Source organism: Mesoplodon bidens (assembly GCF_964165515.1).
Source record: "Mesoplodon bidens genome assembly, chromosome: 7".
Lineage (NCBI taxonomy): Eukaryota > Metazoa > Chordata > Mammalia > Artiodactyla > Ziphiidae > Mesoplodon > Mesoplodon bidens.
In genome coordinates, this window is record NC_138164.1 from 76,927,714 (window position 1) to 76,950,557 (window position 22,844).

The window sequence follows — 22,844 nt, forward strand, 5'->3', positions numbered from 1 at the left end:
TCACATCATATCAAGGGTACTAACATGTATTAATATAACTTTTCATTGATACTGACTTTGATCACTTGGCTGAGGTTGGGGAATTGTGTTTATATTATTAAAGGCCGGAAAAATCAAAAGAAGAATAATATTTTATAACATGAGTCTAATACATGAAATTCAGTGTCTATAAATAAATTTTACTTGAACCCAGCCATGTTGAGTAGTTGCAAAACAGACCATGGACTACAAAGCCAAAAATTTGCACCATCTGGCCCCCTGGTGTAGTGAAACAAGAAATAGCTTGAGTCAAACATAAGTGGATTCAAATCTCAGCTCTGGAATTCCCACCTATGTGGCCTGTGTGCTATTGCTCTGAAATGTAGTTTCCTCATCTATAAAATGGGGTTGTTAATGCCTGTTTTAAGGTCGTAATGAGGATTATGTAAGGAGGATGATTTTTATTAATCTGTCAATAATTAACATATATTACTGATCAAAGGGATGTTATTATCCCCATTAAACAAACAAATAAACAAAAAAACAGATTCAGAGAAGTAGAATGGTTTGCATGCCTGCTGGTAAACCTCAATTGGAGTTTCAGTGTGTGTCTACTGGTGCTGCAGCATCAGGACCATCACCAGCTTTCAAACTAGACATTGCAATGTGGCTCTAGGTCTTGCTAACTGTATATTCTTGAGCAAGTCATTCTTCCTCCCTGAGGCTAAGTTTCTTCATCTACAAAAACGAGGCTAATATACAAAATTTACTACAGAAGACTGATTTGAAGATTAACAGTGTTAAGGTATATAAATTCACAGTTACATAGGAAGCAGTCAGGAAACATGAGTTCAATTTTGCACTACATCAAGCTGCATTTATGGGAATAGAAACCTATCTGAAAGTGCTTTGAGAAAAATAAGGAAAGTACAAACACCAAAGGCAAAAAAAAAATCAATAATCCTCTGATTATTTCTTGTTTTGAATTATCTGCTTTGTACTTTCTTCAATGATCCAAGACATGAGGGAGACTACCAGGTATAAAGCATGGTGGACAGATAAATGAATGTGAGGCACTCCCCAACTGCAGGAGTTATGAACCTGAGTTGATTGCAGTCAGTATAAGATTAAAAATTCATACTTCTTCTGAATTAAGAAATCCGTAGCCAAGATGTGATAATGCATACATTTCTTCATCTGTGGCTCTTAGATTCTTTAAGGCACCTCACAATTCCTATTGTCCTCACCTCCTCCAGGCTTTTCTCCAATTTCTTCTGGTAGCTGGATGTAAATTGCACATACCCATCCTCCTGAAGAATTTTCTTTTTAACTCCCTTAAAGGCTTTGGAGAAAACTTCATCAAGGTTAAGAAATTAGCTTTTAGAGTCTTCCTAGAGAAGATTTTTATTTCCTTTCACGATCCTCCCTTGGCCTGAGTATTGTCACCAAGACATTGCTGAGGTTTCTCTTGGATGATGCAGGAATATTTATAGATGCTTGTCAAGTATTAAAAATAATTTGAAAAATAATATCCTACAAACTATACATCGTCCATGAAAAAAAAATGCTTACTTTGAACAACAAAATAGGAATCCAATTAACTTTTAACCTTATCTCATTCAATATCTAGAGTGTGCTTCTTAGGGAAAGGACTTGGTGGTTTCAACCTCTGCTCTATCCCAGTGTGCAGAACAGCTTTTGCACATAATAAAGATGCAATACATATTTACTGAATGATCACCTGTACAGCAGCCAGAAAGAAAAGACTTTCAATCCCAAGTGATGTCTATCTGACTTAACTATGATGTACTCACTTCCTTTCCCTACTTTTTTTCTTCTCTGAATATTTAGAGTGCATATCATATGCCACTGTAGATACAAAGTGTTGAAATACAATGGTTAACAAAATAGTCACAGGGTCTAGATACTATAGCTTACTGGAGGAAACCCAGACAATTAAAGGAACATTCACAATATAACTTGATAAATGCTATGATAGGAAGCATGGAGTACAGGAGATGAACTTAATCCAAACTCAGAGGTCAAAAAAAATCTTCCTAAAGAATGTGACTTAGTTGAAGCATGAATAACGCATAAGAGTATAATCTAAGCATAAATTGGAACTTGGCACGGTCCAGTTTCCTCATGGAATCACAATCAGACATAATAATAGTACAGCCCATCAACCAAAAGTAATTAAAAATGAGGTACAATCTTTACTAACATCTCTCAAAGAACATTAACATGGTCTAATTCATTATGCACAACACACATCTCAAAATATACTATACTCCTCTTCTCAACTTTGCAACCTTACAGTAGCTACAGGGCTATAAAAACCTTAAAAAAATCGTTTCCACATCAAGCTCTCACTGCATCTCTGTGTGTGTCTTAAGTTACACTCCATTCTCCAACATGACCTGAAAGTCCAAGGCAATTTCCACTCCATGACCAGCCATGCTGGGTTGCTCCAGTGGATCCATGACTGGTCCAGCCTGGAAAAAGTTTGTGTTAAACTCTGTGAAGTATGGTTCCTCTCTTGCTAAGTGAGATGAATTAATTGATTCAATACTAGTTAATAAAATTAATTTCTGATTAATATAATTCCCACCATCATTACAGGAATTAGTCTTACAAATGAAAGGAAATAAATATTGGAGGAGTAATCCAGTCAGAGGGATCATTTTGGGGTGGGTAAAGAACTTCAGTACCACAAGAGTATAGTATGTACATTGCAAAGGGACAGGAGAGGAAATGAGGGACTCAAGGAGGTTCTCTATCCCGTACTATATTGACTATACTAAATATTTTGAATTTTAACCAATGAATGGTACTTGAGGAGATCAAGATTATTCCACTGCTCTCATTGGCAGCCATTAGCCTCTTTAATGAATGTTGTCCCTTATCCTCTAATTTAATCCCATCTGTGAAAATTTTTAAACCCAAGTATTAAAAAAGTAAAAAACAAAATTGTTAACCAATATTTTCTTATCAGTCACTGGGAGCAACAGTATCTCAGGCAGCTGTGAGCAGCTGTGGCTCCCTCTGGCCATATCTTCGTGTTGCTTACATTCTTCTAAGTCACACGTCTTCTACACCAGCTTCACCCATGAGCAGTAGGACACTTTCCAAGTCTTTCCAAATTGCCTGTAAGGAAATGTCATAACAACTGACACAATGAGAAAAAGTGTTTTACAAAGTTTGCTGCTTTTAGCAAACTTAATTCAAACATGAAATATGTGGGGGGTTCGCTAGTGGTGCAGTGGTTGCGTGTCAGGTGGAAGAAGCAAATCCAGTTTTCTGTCTTTGATTCATTCTTGGGAAAAAGAATAAAAGTCTGACATTGACCTTCACCTTGGGGTACTTCAAAAGGTCTGAATAAATACAACGCTATGGAAATGGCAACTCTTCTATGAGGCAAACTTTCACCTTTCTGAACATCACACTCTAAAGGAATATAGAGTTCTGAAATGCCACCCTTCACCTCCATTGTCAATGTTGAATATTTGTTGCCCTCAGAAATGAAAACACATCTGTGACGGCATTCTCATCTTTCCATTCATTTTATAAGCAATAGATTTGCAAGAGGAAACTGGCTGGAGTTCAGGGCAGAAAAAGCTTCACTTCAGCTTATAATTTTGTTCAATAAATGATGTCGAAACAATGGGTCATCCATGTATGAAACAAATGAAATTTCACCTAAGCCTCACACAGTTTATAAAGGTTAACTCAAATTATAGTTCTAAATGTAAAATATAAAACTACAACTTTTAGGAAAAAACATAGGAGGAAATATTTGAGACTTGGAGTTAGGCAAAGAGTTCTTTACAATGACACCAAAATTACAATCTATAAAAATAAAAAAGTGATAAACTGGTCTTCACCAAAATTTAAAATTTTTGGTCTGCTGAAGATACAAAAGAATGGGAAGATACAGACTGGGTGAAAATATTTGCAAATCACATATCCAACAATGGACATCATCCAGAACATAAAGAATTTCTAAAACTCAGTAATAAGAAAATAAATAATCTAATACAAAATAGGCAAAGGTCATGAACTTCACAAAAGAGGATGTAAGAATGACAAATAAGCACTCAAAAATTTCAACGTCATTAGCTAATAGGGTAATACAAATTAAAAACCACTGTGTTAAACATTAAATCCTTATTAGAATGGCCAAGAATATAAAAAAATACTAAGTGCTGAAAAGAATGAAGAACAATTAGAACTTTCGCACATTATTGGTGAGAATATAAAATGACACAGCCAAAATGCTGAGTGGCAGCATGATGGTTAATTTCATACTTCAACTTGGCTAGGCCACAGTGCCCAAATATTTGGTTAAACATTATTCTAGATATTTCTTTGAGGGTGCTATATGAACAAGATTAATGTTCAAGTTGGTAGACTTTGAATAAAACAGATTGTAGGTGGGCCTCATCCAATTAGTCAAATGACTAACCTTCCCAGAGCAAAAAAGAAGCTTCCAGCTGACTGCCTTTGGACTCAAACTGCAATTCTTTCATGTGTCTCCAGTCTGCGGTCATATCCCATCAGATTTTTTATTCACCAAGCCTCTATAATCATATGAGCCATGAGCCAATTATTTTAAATAAATTTCTAGATGGATAGATAGACAGATAAAATAGTCATATACATATGTGCATGTATACATAAATATACATGAATACATGTGTACATATACAAACATACATTTGTATATATACACATGTGTGTGAGTGTGTATATACACACACAACCTATTGGTACTGTTCTCTTGAGAACCTTAATTAATGCAGGGAATTTCTTACAAAGTTAAACATATACTCACCATATAACCCAACAGTTCCCCTCCTGGGTATTTGCCCTTGATAAATGCAAAGTGATATTCACACACAAAGTCTATACTCCAATATTCTTAGCAGATTTATTTGTAATATCAAAAACCTTCAAAAAACCAAACTGTCCTGCAAGGGAATGGATAAATGAACTTTGTTAAATTGATGCAATGGAATACTATTCAACTGTAAAAAGGAACAAACTAGTGATACAGGCAACAGCCTGGATGAATCTCAAAGACATTATGCTTAGGGAGAGAAGCCAGTTTCAAAGAGTTAATACTCTAGGATTTCATTTATTTGACATTATAAGAAAAGTTAAAAAATAGTGATGGAAAACAGATCAGTGATATCTACAGGTTAAGGGTAGGTGGGAGTTGTCACTATAAAAGGGTAATATAAGAGAATGTTTGGGTATGATCACTTTTCTATATCCTGATTGTGGTGGTAGTTATACAAACACAGAAATGTTTCCAAATTCATAAAACTGAAAAACAGATGTATGAAAATTTTTAAAATAATAACATTAAAAGACATTGATATATAAAACCCTCCATTTTAAACTTTTGATTCAAAGTAGAAATAAAACCAAAATTAAAGAATCTCTAGAAAATTAATGAAATTGATATATATCAGAATCTATGAGATAAAACTAACACAATTCTCAAGAAAGAAAACAAGAATGCCTATCATCAGTCTCATTTAATATTGAACTGGAGGAACTAGACAAGGCATTTAGGTAAGTAAAAGGAATTATAACCAGATGATATAATGGTGTACTTAGAAAATAACCCAAGAAAATCATCTGAAAAACTACAAATATTCAGAGTTTTCAGAAAGCTTAAAGAGTAAAAACAATAATAATATACAAAAATCAATCAATAGATGTCATCTATACAAAAAATCTGCTAGAAAAATACCAAAAGAAAGATCCCACTTAAAATAGCAACAAAAACAACATTAGAGAAAAAAAAGATAATGAGTAATGTGCAAAACCTATGTAAAGAAAACTTTAAGTTACCATTAAAGTACACAAAAGAAGAAAAACAAAGGCAAAGAACATTTCTTGGAATGGATTCATGATTAAAATCATGAAGGTGTTAATTTCCCCCAAAGTATCTTACACATTTAACAAGATCCCAACAAAATTTTTCTTCTTTTTTTGTTATTGTTATCATTGGGATAGGAAGGGAGAGGAATTAGACAAGTTGAAGGTACAGTTCTTTAAAATTAAATAAATAAACAAAAATACTGGAACTGAAAAAGAAGAGCAATGTGAGGGCTGTAGTCTAACAATAAATCCCATTAAATTGTCAACCCACAATAATAAGAACAGTATAATTTTGGCACATGAAAAGACAAATTGGAGAGAATTAAAAGACTGAAAATGAACTCAAATACATAGGTGTTTAAGATGTCCTGTCAAATCACATTGGTAAAGAAAGGACTATTCAATAAATGATATGGAAAAAACTGAATAGCCTTAGGAGGAAAGAATAAGTTAAATACATTTATTCATACAATAAAATAAACTCCAGTTGGATCAAAGATTTAAATGTAAAATTGAAATCCCAAAGGAACTGGAAAAAAAGAAAACCTTGGAAGAATATGTGTATCTTGCAGAGGAAAATTCTTCCTAATCATGATTAGAAATCCAGAAGTTATTAAAAATAAATTTTAGTACACAATAAAACTTCTAAGTGGCCAAAAAGAATCATAAGGAAAGAAGTAAGGAAGGGAGGAAGGAAGGAAGGAAGGAAGGAAGGAAGGAAGAGAAGGGAGGGAGGGAGGAGGGAGGGAGGGAGGGAGGAAAGAAGAAAGAAAAACTGGGCAAAATGTGTGTAACTTGCATGATATTACAAAGCACTAACATTGCCAATATACAAGAAGCTTCTAAAAACTTATAAAAAAGACCAAAAATTTGGAAAAAATAGGCAAAGGATATGAACACTTAATTTACAGAAAAAAATAAAAATGTCTGTAAGTAATAAAAAGATGCTCTTCACTCGTAATAAAAATGATACAAATGAAAATTACATTAAGATCTAAATTTCACTTATCAAAATGGCAAGAATATGAACAAATTTTAATAATAAACTCTTTTTATTGGTATATGACATTATATGTCTCATGTGCACACTATGATAATTTGATATCTATATACTCTACAAAGTGATCACCTCCAAAGGTCTAGTTACCATTTGTCACCATACAATTGACCCCCTTCACCCATTTTGCCCTCCCCTAATCTTCCCCTCTGATTAAAAACAATCTGTTCTCTGTATCTAGGAGTTTGCTTTTGTTTTGTTTAGTTTCCACATGAGTAAATCATATGGCATTTGTGTTTTCCCTCTGATTTAGTTCACCTGATATAATACCCCCAGGGTCCATCCATGTTGTTGCAAATGACAAGATTTAATTATTTTCTATGGCTGAGTAAGATACCATTATCTATCTATCTATATGTATATATGTATAAATATAATGCTTCAGTGAACATGGGTATGGGAATATCTTTTCAAGTTAGTGTTTTTGTATTCTTCAGATAAATACTCAGAAGTGGAATAGCTGGACCATATGGTTGTTCCATTTTTAATTTTATTGAGAAATCTCCATGCTGTTTTCCACAGTGGCTGCACCAATTTACATTCCCATCAACAGTATGCAAGGGTTCTCTTTTCTACACATCTTCTCCAATACTTGTTATTTCTTGTCTTTTTGATAATAGCTATTCTAACAGCTGTGAGGTGATATCTCGTAGTGGTTTTGATTTGCATTTTCCAAATAATTAGTGAGGTTGAACATCTTTTCTAGTTCATCCTAACCATCTGTATATCTTCTCTGGAAAAATACCTATTCAGGTTCTCTGTCCACTTTTTAAATTGAGTTGCTTTTTTTGTTGTAGAGTATGAGTTTGTTGTATGAGTTCCTTATACATTTTAGACATCAACCTCTTATTGGAAATAATGATTTGCAAATATCTTCCCCCACACAGTAGGTTGCCTTTTTGTCCGAATGATGGTTGCCTTCACTGTGCAGAAGCCTTTAATTTTAGTGTAGTCACATTTGTTTATTTTATTTTTGTTTCCCTTGTTTTTGGAGACAGATCCACAAAAAAAGTTGCTAAGCCTGACGTCAATGAGATAATGACCCATGTTTTCTTCTAAAAATTTTATGGTTTCAGGTCTTACATCCAAGCCTTTAATCCATTCTGAGTTAATTTTTTTTGTATGGTGTAACACAGTGATCTAGTTTCATTCTTTTGCATGTGGCTGTCCAGTTTTCCCAACACCATTTATTGAGGAGGCTGTTCTTTATCCACTGTATATTTCTGGCTCCTTTGTCATAAATTGTCCATATATGCGTGGATTTATTTCTGTGCTTGCAGTTCTGTTCCACTGATCTGTGGGTCTATTTTTATGCCAACACCATACTGTTTTGATTAGTGTAGCTTTTTGGAATAATTTGAAGTCAGTGAGGATGATACCTTCAGTTTTGTTCTTCTTTCTCAAAATAGCTTTAGGATCTTCTGTGATTCCATATAAATTTTAGAATTATTTGTTCTAGCTCTGTGAAAAATATTATTGAAGTTTTGATAGAGACTGCATTGAATCTGTAGATTGCTTAGTAATATACTCTTGAAGATGCTGGAGGAAGCAAGAACCCTTGTACATTTCTTGTGAGAACATTCACTGGTAAAATGCCTATGAAGGGCAACTTGACAACAGCTATCAGAACTACACATAAATAGATATTTTGATCTAACAATATCAATTTTGTAAACATTCTATACAGATATTCCTGCCCATATATGTACAAATTTGCAGCATAACTTGCAATATCAAAAAATAAGAGTCCCATTGTCCATCAGCTGGGACTTGTTCAATAAATTATGAAATACTAAGCACTAAAATGAAACACTAAGCAGCTATAATACAAAATGAGGAGCTCTCCACACACTGGTATAGAATGATTTCCAAGATACACTATTAAGATGAAGAAGAGGGCTTCCCTGGTGGCGCAGTGGTTGAGAGTCTGCCTGCCGAAGCAGGGGACACTGGTTCGTTCCCTGGTCTGAGAAAATCCCACGTGCCACAGAGCAGCTGGGCCCATGAGCCATGGTCACTAAGCCTGCGCGTGCTCCGCAATGGGAGAGGCCACAACAGTGAGAGGCCCACGTACCGCAAAAAAAAAAAAAAAAAAGATGAAGAAGAAAAGACCAAAGTGCAGAACAGTGTGTACAATATGCTATTTTTTATAATATGAGTAAAGGCAGGGAAAGATCTCTTATATCTTTGTATATTCATACAGCAATTCAGAAATGCACAAGAATCTAAAAACAGTGGCTCCGTATGTGGCAGTGTGTGGGAATTGGAAAGGTGAGTGACAGATTGGAGGGAGACTGTAACCTAATTTCTTCCCATTTTAAAACTATATGGGGATAGCTTCAAGATGGCAGAGGAGTAGGACATCGAGATCACCTTCTTCCCCACAAGTACATCAGAAATACATCTACATGTGGAACATCTCCTACAGAACACCTGCTGAACGCTGGCAGAAGACCTCAGATTTCCCAAAAGCTTTGATTTACCATTTGTCCTAGGGTTCTGTCTGTCTGGTTTTTTTTTGTTTGTTTGTTTGGTTGGTTGTTTTTTAGTCGAGTTTTTAGCACTTGTTATCATTGGTGGATTTGTTTTTTGGTGTAGTTGCTCTTTCTTTCTTTCTTTCTTTACTACTTTTTAATTTTTAATATTTGTAAATTTTTTATTTTAATAACTTTAATTTATTTTCTTTTCCTTTCTTTCCTTTTTTTTTTCCTCCCTTTTCTTCTAAGCCATGTGGCAGACAGAGTCTTGGTGCTCTAGCCAGCTGTCAGGCCTGAGCCTCTGAGGTGGGAGAGCTGAGTTCAGGACATTGGTCCACCAGAGACCTCCTGGCCCCATGTAATATCAAATGTCAAAAGCTCTCTCAGAGATCTTGATCTCAATGATAAGACTCAGCTACATTCAATGACCAGCAACCTATAGTGCTGGACACCCTATGCCAAACAACTAGCAAGACAGGAACACATCCCCACCCATTAGAAGAGAGGCTGCCTAAAATAATAATAAGTTCACAGCCACCCCAAAACACACCACCGGGCACAGTCCTGGACACCAGAAAGACAAGATCCAGCCTCATGCACCAGAAAACAGGCACCAGTCCCCCTACACCAGGAAGCCTACGCAACGCACTGAACAAACCTTACCCACTGGGTGCAGATACCAAAAACAATGGGAACTACGAACCTGCAGCCTGGAAATGGAAACCCCAAACACAGTAAGTTTAGCAAAATGAGAACACAGAGAAACACACAACAGATGAAGGAGCAAAGTAAAAACCACAAGACAAAACAAATGAAGAGGAAATAGGCAGTCTACCTGAAAAACAATTCAGAGTAATGATAGTAAAGATGACCCAAAATCTTGGAAATAGAGCGGAGAAAATACAAAAAAAAAACATTTAACAAGGACCAAGAAGAAATAAACAGCAAACAAACAATGATGAATAACACAATAAATTAAATTTAAAATTCTCTAGAAGGAATCAATAGCAGAATAACTGAGGCAGAAGAACGGATAAGTGACCTGGAAGATAAAATAGTGGAAATAACTATTGCAGAGAAGGAGAAAGAAAAAAAAAATGAAAAGAATTGAGGACTGCCTCAGAGACCTCTGGAACAAGATTAAACGCACCAACATTCGAATTATAGGGGTCGCAGAAGAAGAAGAGAAAAAGAAACGGACTGAGAAAATATTTGAAGGATTAGAGTTGAAAACTTCCCTAATATGGGAAAGGAAATAGTCAATCAAATTCAGGAAGTGCAGAGAGTCCCATCCAGGATAAATCCAAGGAGAAACATAACAAGACACATGTTAATCAAACTACCAAAAATTAAATACAAAGAAAAAATATTAAAAGCAGTAAGGGAAAAGCAACAAATAACATACAAGGGAATCCCCATAAGGTTAACAGCTGATCTTTCAGCAGAAACTCTGCAAGACAGAAGGGAGTGGCAGAACATATTTAGTTTTTAGTCTTTTTTTTTTTTGTGGTACGCGGGTCTCTCACTGTTGTGGCCTCTCCCGTTGTGGAGCACAGGCTCCAGATGCGCAGGCTCAGCAGCCATGGCTCACGGGCCCAGCCGCTATATGGCATGTGGGTTCTTCCCAGACCGGGGCACGAACCCATGTCCCCTGCATCAGCAGGTGGACTCTCAACCACTGAGCCACCAGGGAAGCCCCCAGAACATATTTAAAGTGATGAAACCTACAACCAAGATTACTCTACTTGGCAAGGATCTCATTCAGATTCGACGGAGAAATTAAAAACCTTACAGACAAGCAAAAGCTTAGAGAATTCAGCACCAACAAAACCAGCTTTACAACAAATCCTTAAGGAACTTCTCTAAGCAGGAAACACAAGAGAAGGAAAAGATCGACAATAACAAACCCAAAACAATTAAGAAAATGGTAATAGGAACACAAATATAGATAACTACCTTAACTGTAAATGGATTAAATGCTCCAACCAAAAGACATAGACTGGCAGAATGGATACAAAAACAAGACCCATATAGATGCTGTCTACAAGAGACCCATTTCATACCTAGGGACACATACAGACTGAAAGTGAGGGGATGGAAAAAGACATTCCATTCAAATGGAAATCAAAAGAAAGCTGGAGTAGCAATTCTCATATCAGACAAAATAGACTTTAAAAGAAAGCCTATTACAAGAGACAAAAAAGGACAGTACATAATGATCAAGAGATCAATCCAAGAAGAAGATATAGCAACTATAAATTTTTATGCACCCAACACAGGAGTACTTCAATACTTAAGGCAAATACTAACACCCATAAAAAGGGAAATCGACAGTAACACAATCAGATTGGGGACTTTAACACCTCTTTGTCACCAAAGGACAGATCATCCAAAGTGAAAATAAATAAAGAAACACAAGCTTTAAGTGCAACATTAAACAAGATGGATTAAATTTATATTTATAGGACATTTCATCCAAAAAAGACAGAATACACTTTCTTCTCAAGTGCTCATTGAACATTCTCTAGGATTGATCATATCTTGGGTCACAAATCAAACCTTGGGAAATTTAAGAAAATTGAAATTGTATCAAGTATCTTTTCCAACCACAATGCTATGAGACTAGATATGAATTACAGGAAAAAAATCTGTAAAAAATACAAATACATGGAGGCTAAACAATACACTACAAACTAACCAAGAGATCACTGAAGAAATCAAAGAGGAAATCAAAATATATCTAGAAAAAAATGACAATGAAAACACAATGACCCAAAACCTGTGGGATGCAGCACAAGCAGTTCTAAGAGGGAAGATTATAGCAATACAATCCTACCTCAAGAAACAAGAAACATCTCAAATAAACAAACTAACATTACACCGAAAGCAATTAGAGAAAGAAGAACAAAAATCCCCCAAACTTAGCAGAAGGAAAGAAATCAGAAAGATCATATCAGAAACAAATGACAAAGAAATGAAGGAAACAATAGCTAAGATCAATAAAACCAAAAGCTGTTTTTTTGAGAAAATAAACAAAATTGATAAACCACTAGCCAGACTCATCAAGCAAAAAAGGGAGAATACTCAAATCAATAGAATTAGAAATGAAAAAGGAGAAGTAAAAACCGACACTGCAGAAATACAAAGGATCATGAGAGATTACTACAAACAACTATATGCCAATAAAATAGACAACCTGGAAGAAATGGACAAATTCTTAGAAAAGCACAATCTTCCAAGACTGAAACAGGAAGAAATAGAAAATATAGACAGACCAATCCCAAGCACTGAAATTCAATTTTTTTTTTTTTTTTTTTGGTACACTGGTCTCTCACCATTGTGGCCTCTCCCGTGCGGAGCACAGGCTCTGGACATGCAGGCTCAGCGGCCATGGCTCACAGGCCCAGCTGCTCCATGGCAAGTGGGATCTTCCCGGACCGGGGCTCGAACCTGTGTCCCCTGCATCGGCAGGTGGACTGTCAACCACTGCACCACCAGGGAAGCCCTGAAATTGAAACTTTGATTAAAAATCTTACAACAAACAAAAGCCCATGGCGAGACGGCTTCACAGGCAAATTCTATCAAACATTTAGAGAAGAGCTAATACCTATGCTTCTCAAACTCTTCCAAAATATAGCAGAGGTAGGAACACTCCTCAGCTCATTCTATGAGGCCACCATCACCCTGATACTGAAAACAGACAAAGATGTCACATACAAAAAAAAACTACAGGCCAATATCACACATGAGCATACATATAAAAATCCTCAACCAAATACTAGCAAACAGAATCCAACAACACATTAAAAGGTTCATACTCCATGATCAAGAGGGGTTTATCCCCAGAATGCAGGATTCTTCAATGTACACAAATCAATCAATGTGATAAACCATATTAACAAATTGAAGGAGAACAACCATATGATCATCCCAATAAATGCAGAAAAAACTTTTGACAAAATTCGACACACTTTTATGATAAAAACCCTCCAGAAAATAGGCATAGAAAGAACTTACCTCAACATAATAAAGGCCATATGTGAAAAACCACAGCCAACACTGTTCTCAGTGGTGAAAAACAAACCATTTCCTCTAAGATCCAGAACAAGACATGGTTGCTCACTCTCATCACTATTATTCAACATAGTTTTGGAAGTTTTAGCCTCAGCAATCAGAGAAGAAAAAGAAATAAAATGAAACCAAAACAGAAAAGAAGAACTAAAACTGTCACTGTTTGCAGATGACATGATACTATACACAGAGAATCCCAAAGATGTTACCAGAAAACTACTAGAGCTAATCAATGAATTTGGTAAAGTAGCAGGATATAAAATTAATGCAAAGAAATCTCTTGCATTCCTATAACTACTGACGAAAAGTCAGAAGGAGAAATTAAGGACACATTCCCATTTACCACTGCAACCAAAAGAATAAAATACCTAGGAATAAACCTACCTGAGGAGAGAAAACACCTGTATGCAGAAAACTATAAAACACTGATTAAAGAGATTAAAAATGATGAAAACAGATGGAGAGATATACCATGTCCTTGAAGTGGAAGAATCAACATTGTGAAAATGACCCTACTATGCAAAGCAATCTACAGATTCAATGCAATCCCTATCAAACTACCAATGGCATTTTTCACAGAACTAGAACAAAACATTTCACAATTTGTATGGAAACACAAAAGACCCCAAATAGCCAAAGCAATCTTAAGAAAGAAAAACGGAGCTGGAGGAGTCAGGTCCCTGACTTCAGACTGTACTACAAAGCTACAGTCATCAAGACAATAGTGTACTGGCACAAAAACAGAAATATAGATCAATGGAACAGGATAGAAAGCCCAGAGATAAACCCACGCACATATGGCCACCTTATCTTTGATAAAGGAGGAAAGACTATACGGTGCAGAAAAGACAGCCTCTTCAATAAGTGGTACTGGGAAAACTGGACAACTACATGTAAAAGAATGAAATTAGAACACTCCCTAGCACCATATACAAAATAAACTCAAAATGGATTAAAGACCTAAATTTAAGCCCAGACACTATCAAACTCATAGAGGAAAACATAGGCAGAACACTCTATGACATAAATCAATGCAAGATCCTTTTTGACCCACCTCCTAGAGAAATGGAAATGAAAACAAAAATAAACACATAGGACATAATGAAACTTAAAAGTTTTGCTCAGCAAAGGAAACCATAAACAAGATGAAAAGGCAACCCTCAGAATGGGAGAAAATATTTGCAAACGAAGCAACTGACAAAAGAGTAATCTCCAAAATATACAGGCAGCTCATGCAGCTCAATATCAAAAAAACAAACAACCCAATCCAAAAATGGGCAGAAGACCTAAATGGACATTTTTCCAATGAAGATATACAGATTGCCAACAAACACATGAAAGAATGCTCAACATTACCAATCATTAGAGAAATGCATATCAAAACCAAAATGAGGTATCACCTCACACTGGTCAGTATGGCCAGTTCTACAAACAATAAATGCTGGAGAGGGTTTGGAGAAAAAGGATCCCTCTTGCAGTGTTGGTGAGTATAAATTGATACAGCCACTATGGAGGTCAGTATGGACGTTCCTTAAAAAACTAAAAATAGGGGCCTCCCTGGTGGCGCAGTGGTTGAGAGTCCGCCTGCCGATGCAGGGGATGCGGGTTCGTGCCCCGGTCTGGGAGGATCCCATGTGCCGCGGAGCGGCTGGGCCCGTGAGCCATGGCCGCTGGGCCTGCGCGTCCGGAGCCTGTGCTCCGCAGCGGGAGAGGCCACAGCAGTGAGAGGCCCGCATACCGCAAAAAGAAAAAAAAAAAAAAAAAAAAAAAACTAAAAATAGAACTACCATATGACCCAGCAATCCCACAACTGGGCATATACTCTGAGAAAATCATAATTCAAAATGAGTCATGTACCACAATGTTCACTGCAGCACTACTTACAATAGCCAAACATGGAAGCAACTTAAGTGTCCACTGACAGATGAATGGATAAAGAAGATGTGGCACATATATACAATGGAATATTACTCAGCCATAAAAAGAAATGAAGTTGATTTATTTGTAGTGAGGTGGATGGACCTAGAGTGTCATACAGAGTGAAGTAAGTCAGGAAGAGAAAAACAAATACCGTATGCTAACACGTATATATGGAATCTAAAAAAAAAAAAAGTGGTTCTGAAGAACCTAGGGGCAGGACAGGAATAAAGTCGCAGATGTAGAGAATGGACATGAGGACATGGAGGGGAGGAAGGGTAAGCTGGGATGAAGTGAGAGTGGCATGGACATATATACACTACCAAATGTGAAATAAATAGCTAGTGGGAAGCAGCCGCATAGCACAGGGAGGTCAGCTCGGTGCTTTGTGATCCCCTAGAGGGGTGGGATAGGGAGGGTGGGAGGGAGGGAGACGCAAGAGGGAGGGGATATGGGGATATATGTATACGTATAGCTGATTCACTTTGTTATACAACAGAAACTAACACAACATTGTAAAGCAATTATACTCCAATAAAGATGTTAATAAAAACAAAACTATATGAGCCACCTGAATGAATCGTCTATTGAAAGTTAAAGAAATAAGAATGGTAAGATTCTAGATGTTTCCCTAAATGAGCTGAGTGGTTTAGACACTCATTTACCCAAACCACAGATATTTTTGAGGTGAGGTGTAGTACCTAGCCTTAGAGACCAGGGGAAATGAAATTTTCATGGACATCACCCTGTCCTTCTCAAATGCAGAATTTAAAGCCTTAAGCTGTGGGGAAAAAAATACCTAAAACTTATTGACATTTTCACATAACCTCACACTTGCGCTTTTTTTTTTTTTTTTTTTGCGGTACGCGGGCCTCTCAGTGTTGTGGCCTCTCCCATTGCGGAGCACAGGCTCCGGATGTGCAGGCTCAGCGGCCATGGCTCACGGGCCCAGCTGCTCCATGGCATGTGGGATCTTCCCGGACCGGGGCACGAACCCGTGTCCCCTGCATCGGCAGATGGACTCTCAACCACTGCACCACCAGGGAAGCCCCACACTTGCACTTTTGCTAAGACTTTGATCCTCAACTCTTGTTCCTAAGCACTGAGTTAATAGGAGTCCTACATGGCTCAGTGAATGGGTTCACTTGTATGAATAACGCAACAGAAGAGGCACTGCTGTCTTCATCTTACTCTTCCACAAAGGCAGCTGCTGCCTTGAGCTGTCATTTCCAAGGATCACAAGATCAGCCAGGATTACGTACTCACGACTTCCTAACTAAATCACTATGAATCAGTAAAAAAAAGATCAGTCATTTAGCATAATACACCTTGTAATAATAGGAAGTTTTCCATTTGGTAACAGTACAATGATGAAGATCTGGTTTTTCATGCAGCTGGTTGAGATGTATCTCAGGAGCTGTCTCTTGGATGACCGAATCTGTCATGGGTCAGAGAGGCAAAGATTCATTTTAATCATCCAGACACTTGATGATGTTTTGGCGCTGTGGCCTGTAGTGAACAGCTGTTAGCAGTGGCATTTTCTGCAGTACTAACGGGCCTTTCATCCCTTTTCAGAGCTAGTTGCTAAATGGACGTGGGTAAGTATAGATTCTGAAGTAGAAGACTTTCACCTGCTTTTAAAACTTTTCCAAAAATCATCTATTCTTTATCCTTATCCAAACTGTGGACTCACAAATGAAAAGAGCTGATTTATTTTTGAACAGGAGCAATGGAGAGAAATAGACTTATTTTCCCAGCATTCTGTTACTAGGAGAAACCTATAGTTCATTGAGTCTACCTAGCCAGATTTTCCCAGTCTCTACTCCATTCTCAGCCTGCATGTATAGGGAAGCCCTTAGAAAGACCACGTGGTGAAATCCAAAGAGCAAAGTCTCATTCTAGAATAAGAAACAGCTCTGGTTGAATTCTGGCTCTGTGACTTACTAACACTAGAATCCATGCGCAAGTGACTTACCTCTGGGCCCAGCTTCTTCATATAAAAGAATAATGATGATACTGCCTTTCAGGCTAGTTCTGAGTATTAAAAATATGTATTAAAAGTGGCTGTCAGGGCTTCCCTAGTGGCGCAGTGCTTGGGAGTCCGCCTGCCGATGCAGGGGACACGGGTTCGTGCAGCGGTCCGGGAGGATCACATGTGCCGCGGAGCGGCTGGGCTTGTGAGCCATGGCCGCTGGGCGGGCACGTCTGGAGCCTGTGCTCCGCGGCGGGAGAAGCCGCAACGGTGAGAGGCCTGCGTACCGCATAAAAAATAATAATAATAAAAAAAAAGAGTGGCTGTCACATTGAAAGCACTCAACAAATACAGATTATTCTTCTTTTATTAAGGGTTGTAACTTGATAATCACAGCTCTTGCAAGGCAGGTTAGGCCTGAGAGTGGTCCCAGGAAACAGGCGAAACATTCCTTCTTGAAGGGCATTTCCTCCATCTCTTAGTCGTTTAGGTGAAGATATACAGACTCAAGAAGGGTTATTCCATTTTCTCTAAGTAACCAGTTTAGAGATATTAAATGAGAAAGCGCCACTCTTATTCAAGAACATTTTATAGAATAAGTGTCCTGTTAGTTTCCCTAAGGAGGCTCCACTAAACTCAGTGCTGAAACTCCCCATTGACTGCTACCTTGTCTCAGACCCCTGTGTTAGCTGGTGAACAAACAGACAGGATGTCCTTTTATAAATCCTAAGTTTCATGGGGTTTAGATAAAAGTAAGCAGGCAATTAAAAATGGCGTAAAACATGCCACAGTTGAGGATAGGTAGAATGCTATATAAACAAAATCGCAGACCGAGGCAGGAGGTAGGGGAATAGTCATATAAAAGGGAAATAAGAGTTAACCAGGGGAATAGGATGCATGATGATGGGGCGAGGGGAGCATTATTCCAGACAGAAGGAACAGCAGGGGTATGTTGATTGGCAAAAAAATGAGTATTTTCGCTGAAGACTCGAGCTGTGAGGAGACCCTGCAGTGTCTTCTAAGTCAGAGTCAGCCATCAGAGGGCTTTAAGCAGGGATGAGCACAATCAGATCTGTGTTTAAGAATGATTGCTGTGACTGGAGGATGGAAAATAGATTCAAGGCTGCATGACTAAGGCAGCGAGATCCCTGGGAGGCTGCTGCAGTAAGTGGGGTGAGAGATGGTGTTTACTAGGGAAATGGCAATGAGATTCTGGAATAGAAAGGACTTTCTGGGTAGTGCCCATCCCACAGTGTGATACATCTTAGCAAATTTTACTAAACAGTGAAATTAAATATGTCAACTCACCAGCAAACATCCTTAGTGAGTTTTATTTTAATGGGCAAAGTTTTCTCACTTCTAGCCAGGGAATTGTTTATTCAAAAACCCTGTGAGAACTGGTATACACAAGGCACTCAGGATTTACAAAGAAGAAACTGCCACCGTCGGTGCAGAAGGGCAAGGGCTACAAATACAAAAATAACAGAAAGAATGTAGGGGCAGGACAGAAATAAAAACACAGATGTAGAGAATGGACTTGAGGATATGGGGAGGGGGAAGGGTAAGCTGGGACGAAGTGAGAGAGTGGCATGGACATATATACACTACCAAATGTAAAATAGATAGCTAGTGGGAAGCAGCCGCATAGCACAGGGAGATCAGCTCAGTGCTTTGTGACCCCCTGGAGGGGTAGGATAGGGAGGGTGGGAGGGAGATGCAAGAGGGAGGGGATATGGGGATATATGTATACATATAGGTGATTCACTTTGTTATACAGCAGAAACTAACACAACATTGTAAAGCAATTATGCTCCAATAAAGATGTTTAAAAACATAACAGAAAGAGATGGTGTTTTCTGTGCTATCAGAAAAAGTTCTCAACAAATATTGGTCCAATACATGAAAGAATAAGTGAATCAATGATGTTAGCTTCTGTTTGGCCTTAAAGTGTTGAGATGGGAGGGAAGTTCTGAGAGGAAGAAATAAAACTGAATATCCATTTTGAGGAGATTCCGTGAGTGAAGATACCGAGGTAGGGAAATAGGGAAAGTGAAAGTGTTCTGCTTAGGGAAGTATAAGCTGCATACACAGGCCCTGACTGAGGCAGGAAAGCATAGCACACAAAATGTAGATAAGAGTTGGAATGCAGAAAGTTGGGAGGATGTAGATTAAATTTTGTTTTTTCTTTATGGGGGAAACATTGGAGGTTTCTGGGTATGAAAGTAGATAAATCAGAGTGAGAACCATCATCATAATTGGTTAATTTCTTTTCTTTTCTCTCCTGTGTTCTCTGTGATAATGTGCATGTGTGCATGTGTGTGGGCACAAGGGTCATCAGGTTTATAATACAAACATTTCTTTTAGGGATTTGTTGCCCTCCATGCAAATCCTTACAAGAAGCTTCTTTCCTCTCTGCACCCTTTCCTCTCCTCGTCTCTTTCACAAGTGCTTCACTTCTAATCCTCCCATACCTTTTCTCATACTGTGTGGTTTGCTACTCTCTTATTATGTAGCTGCCTTTATGGTCTACTTGATTCTATTACCACGCTCAGGCCAGCAGGCCTTCTCCAGGGTATGTTTCCACTTCTGCTGCCTCTGACCACAGCCCTCTCCACGGTCCAGCACCACCTAGTACAGGCTTCATTCAGCCTCTGTCTTCTAAAGCAAAAGCTGCATTCCACAGTAGGAGTGGCATCTATAGTTCTGTTCTAACTGGGAGTTGTAAGAACTGGAAATCTACTCCTTGGGAAACCCTGGCTTTGAAGCAAAGAGGTACTGGTTTCTTTTTTAAAAAAAAACTCCCATTAGGGAATCATTCTTCCAAGGGACAAAACAATGATGCCATCTATGATGCTTCTGGTTTCCTTCAAATGTCTCAGAAGCATCTATGAGCAGGATTGTAATCGGTCCTTCTTTTGTGGGGATCTACACAGCAGCAGAAAGAAGTTAGACTCTGCCAGTGGTGCTCATTGGATGCACAGGACCTGGTCTTAAGAGTAACTCTTTCTTATGGAGATTACCAGATTGCACCTATCCTCTGCCCGCACACATCTCAAATGTTTTCTTCAAGGAGAAGAAAATCCTTCTGTGATAGAGAGACAGTGTAGAAGAGTGCCTTAATATTTTCTGACCTCATTCAAATTAAGAGATACACAGCAACGCTTTCTGGTCCTTGTACTGCATCCTTTTACAGAGCTTAACAATTGTCATCAATTCAGTAAATACTTACAATTCACTGTATCATGCCTGGGGAATCACTGGCAATCAGGAAATATGTTCTCTTCTCTCAAAGACCTTATAGTCTAGTAGGAGAAACAGGCAAATTAAACCAAATTATAAAGCGTTGTGATAAGTGCTCTGATAGATGAGTATAAGGTGCAGTAAAGAGCAGAGGAAGCCCATCCTTTTATTACTAAGTAGAGCAGATGACATAGAGGTTTAGAGCCTAGACAGATAGGGTCAGAATTCCAGTTCAAATGCTTCCTAACTCTGTGAGCTTGGGCATATGATTCAACTGTTTGCCTGTTTCTTTATCTGTAAAATGGAGATGAGAAAACGCCTGTCTCACAGGGTAGCTGCGGGAATAAATGAGAAGTGACATGGAGAGCACTGGGCACAAGGCATGGTGCCTAACAGCGCTCAATAAATGTTGGATAATTTATTTGTGCTCCAGACACATTTATCTGTCCAATCACACCAAACCCTTCCTGGATCCCAAACATCCTCTGTCTCCATTTATTTGTTTACATTGTTCCTTCACTTAGTTGCCCTTTTTCTCTAACCTCATAAAATCCTACCTATTTGTACTGGTTTCCTATGGCTGTGTAACAGATTATTATCACAAACTAGGTGACTTAAAACAACTGAACTTTATTCTGATGCCGTTCTGGAGGCCCAAGGTCTAAAATCAAGGTGTCAGCAGGGTGCATTCCCTGTGGAGGCTGTAAAGGGGCATCTTCCAGCTTCTGGTGGCTTCCACATCCCTTGGCTTGTGTTCACATCACTCCAGTCTCCACCTCTTTGGTCATATTGCCTCTTCCTCTTCTATCTGTCGAATCTTTCTCTACAGCATTTTTTTAAATTTTTATTGGAGTATAGTTGCTTTATAATGTTGTGTTAGTTTCTGCTGTACAGCAAAGTGAATCAGTTATACATATACAAATGTCCACTCAATTTTAGATTTCCTTCCCACTTAGATCACCACAGAGCACTGAGTTTCCTGTACTATACAGTAGGTTCTCATTAGTTATCTATTTTGTATATAGTAGTGTATATATGTCGGTCCCAATCTCCCAATTCATCCCACACCCCCTTCCCCCCTTGGTGACCGTAAGTTTGTTTTCTACATCTGTGACTCTATTTCTGCTTTGCAAATAAGTCATCTGTACCATTTTTCTAGATTCCACACATAAGCGATATTATGCAACATTTGTCTTTCTCTTTCTGACTTACTTCACTCTGTATGACAATCTCTAGGTTCTGCCTCATTCTCAAAAGGATTCTTTTTTATTGGATTGAGGAGTATCCACCCTAATAATCCAGGATAAACTCTTTCTCTCAAAATCTTTCACGTAATCACAAATTTTTCCATATAAGGTAATGTTTACTCTTTTAACATATGTTTGCCATATAAGGTTCTAGAGATTAGCAATGGACACATCTTTTGGGTCCACCATTCAGCCCACTAGACCATCTCGTAAGAACCAAATAAATGCCACTTCCGTTGTGAAATCTTCCCTGATAACCTCCATCTCAAAGTAGCTTTTCCACAACCTGAGAATCCATAGCACTTTACTTTTACATCTTTTAACACCTTATAATTACTTAGCCTTTAAAAATATTTTTCAGCAAATCAAATTTGACCTACCAGACTTCTTATAAAGATAGCAAGACTAAAAAAACATTGAATTTCCTTCCAAAATAAAGGGTATATATTTCTTTAAGTTCTTTGACTTTAGGGACCACAATGTCTCAACTTTATGTGACTGTGATGATGACCAAACTCTTTAGCGTATAGTAGACTGAAGTAAGTCTTTTTTGTATGTATGGATCACTGGATAAACCAATGTATAGATGATTGATGTTTTTTCAGCTTTTGAAAATAGTTTTGTTTCAGAAGCATTCAGAAGCAGATATAGCTTGGCCACAATATTTGAAAAAGTGGCCCTGTGAAGATGTAATCAAATAGAACAGCTTTCTGACATTAGGTTGCACCCTCTGGATTCTGAATAATTTCATCATATATCCTCCAGAGCAGGAGAAAATTCACAAAGATAGCATTTTCTCTTCATGTCATATAAAATGGAAAATGCATGTCCTTTCTCACGGTGGCTGGAGACTTCCTTCCTTCTTGGGCAATGTCAATTAATGCAGGCAATGGCTTAAAATTAGGGAGGTCCACTTTGCAGTCTGCAGGACACTTAACCGAATCACAGAATATGCACACCACCCTGCTAGCTTCTAATTATCTGTGATTATG